This window comes from Formica exsecta, unplaced genomic scaffold (assembly GCF_003651465.1).
Source record: "Formica exsecta isolate Colony F162 unplaced genomic scaffold, ASM365146v1 scaffold113, whole genome shotgun sequence".
In the NCBI taxonomy this organism is placed as follows: domain Eukaryota; kingdom Metazoa; phylum Arthropoda; class Insecta; order Hymenoptera; family Formicidae; genus Formica; species Formica exsecta.
Window position 1 is genome coordinate 235098 of NW_021848470.1, and position 1757 is coordinate 236854.

General features: G+C 30.1%; 1 pseudogene; it reads right to left on the reverse strand.

The window, feature by feature from the left end:
- Nucleotides 1-1590, reverse strand: part of LOC115236927 — a 4583-nt pseudogene extending 2993 nt beyond the window's left edge.
- Between the last annotated feature and the right edge of the window lie 167 nt (nucleotides 1591-1757).

A 1757-nucleotide genomic window follows, 5' to 3' on the forward strand; every position in this document is an offset into this window, starting at 1 on the left:
TTCCCGCGTCTTCGTTTCTTCGTCATACAAATACAGATTGGTATCGTCCCCGACAGTAACGAACTTTGGTAATTGAGGATGATAAGCTAAACCAAGTGTCTGCCGTTTTTCTCGTATCGTGTAAATGCACTGCGCGGTTGGATAATGCCAGCATTTAACACAGCCATTGGCATCTATGTATATAAATAATATTTAATATAAAGTTTAACATATTATTTTTCTCTAATGTGCGCAAAAGAACTTCACAATTATATAAATTTCAATACTTTATAAAACAAAAAGTCAAAACACTCACAAGTTGCTATTAGAGTATGCGTGATGGGATGTGATTTCTGCACCGGTCGATGCTTTATAGCAGTCACTGGAGCCGGATTTTGCATCATCTCCGCATCGCATAAAGTCAATATGTTTTCCTCTGAACTAACTTTGTAAAACTTTAAGTTACCATCCGACAATCCAGCCGCCAAAAGATCGTAAGTTTCCGTATAGCAGATGCAAAGTACATCTTGATTAACTTCCCTGCAAACTGTTTACTTCGCAACTTATTTCGAAAGAGAAAGAGAGAAGACTATATGTATATGTAACATAAACCTGTTTAAAATTAAGTAAAAAATACACAAGATTTTGTTGAATTATTATTAATTTACGTTATTCATGTATAAGATTAAACAGGATGTCTACTCAAATTTTGTAAAAAGATTCCCTGAAAATTCTCTGATTTTCTAGGTATTTTTGTTCAAAATTCCAGGTAAAGAGAATATTTTAAAGACTTTTTTTTTGGTATAATTTCCCCTAAAATAAGTTTTTTTATTGTACGTTTTCTAATACTTTTCACATATACCAAGAAAAAACACAAAGTCACTTAAGTTTCAAGTACTAGATATACAAATATACTGAAAAAAAACTGGATAGCTTTTCGTTAAGATCAAAATGTTTAACTTGCGTAACATTTTCATTTATCACTAAAAATTAAAATAAAAAATATGTATTGCATATTCAATATTTCATTAAGACATTGAATATATAAACAGAGATATATATAATTATTATATAATATATTTTAAACACATATAATTCACAACTTGGCTTATCGGCGGATTGCTTACAGTATAAAAATAAGATTATTAAAGAGAACATTTTTTTAAAAATTCCCTGAAGAGAATTCTATGAGAATTCCATGATTTCTCCAGGTATAAAAAAATTCCCTGGGAATTCCAGGCTTTTCATGTTTTTCCAGGGAGTAGACACCTTATTCAATTATACATGATTTTTTAGTTTAGGAATTCAGACATTTTAAGGATTAATATGACATTGATAAATAATTGATAAATATTTTTTTCAAATAAGTATTGCGTACAATTGATTGATAACACTGATATTGCCGACCAATTGATAATGATGCTCCGTATCGGATCGTATACTAGGGACGGTAGCGGAAGTTTGTATTAAAGCTGATGAAGGAGAATTTTCTTCGTAAGAGATAATGGATGCCACCGAAGGTGTTGATGTCGTATCGAAATCAACATTATTTTGAACAGATGGATCGACGGTCATACGAGAAAGTTGCTCATTAATACTGTCTTTATCCATCTAGCAGCAGGAAATCAAGATTAAATAGTAAATAAAATAAATTATATTTATTAAAAAGTTATATAACTAAGTAATATATATATATATAACTAAGATAAAAAGATAGAATACAAATGCGAATAGAAAACGCAGATGGAGAAACTCACTTTTCCCCACTAAAAATTATT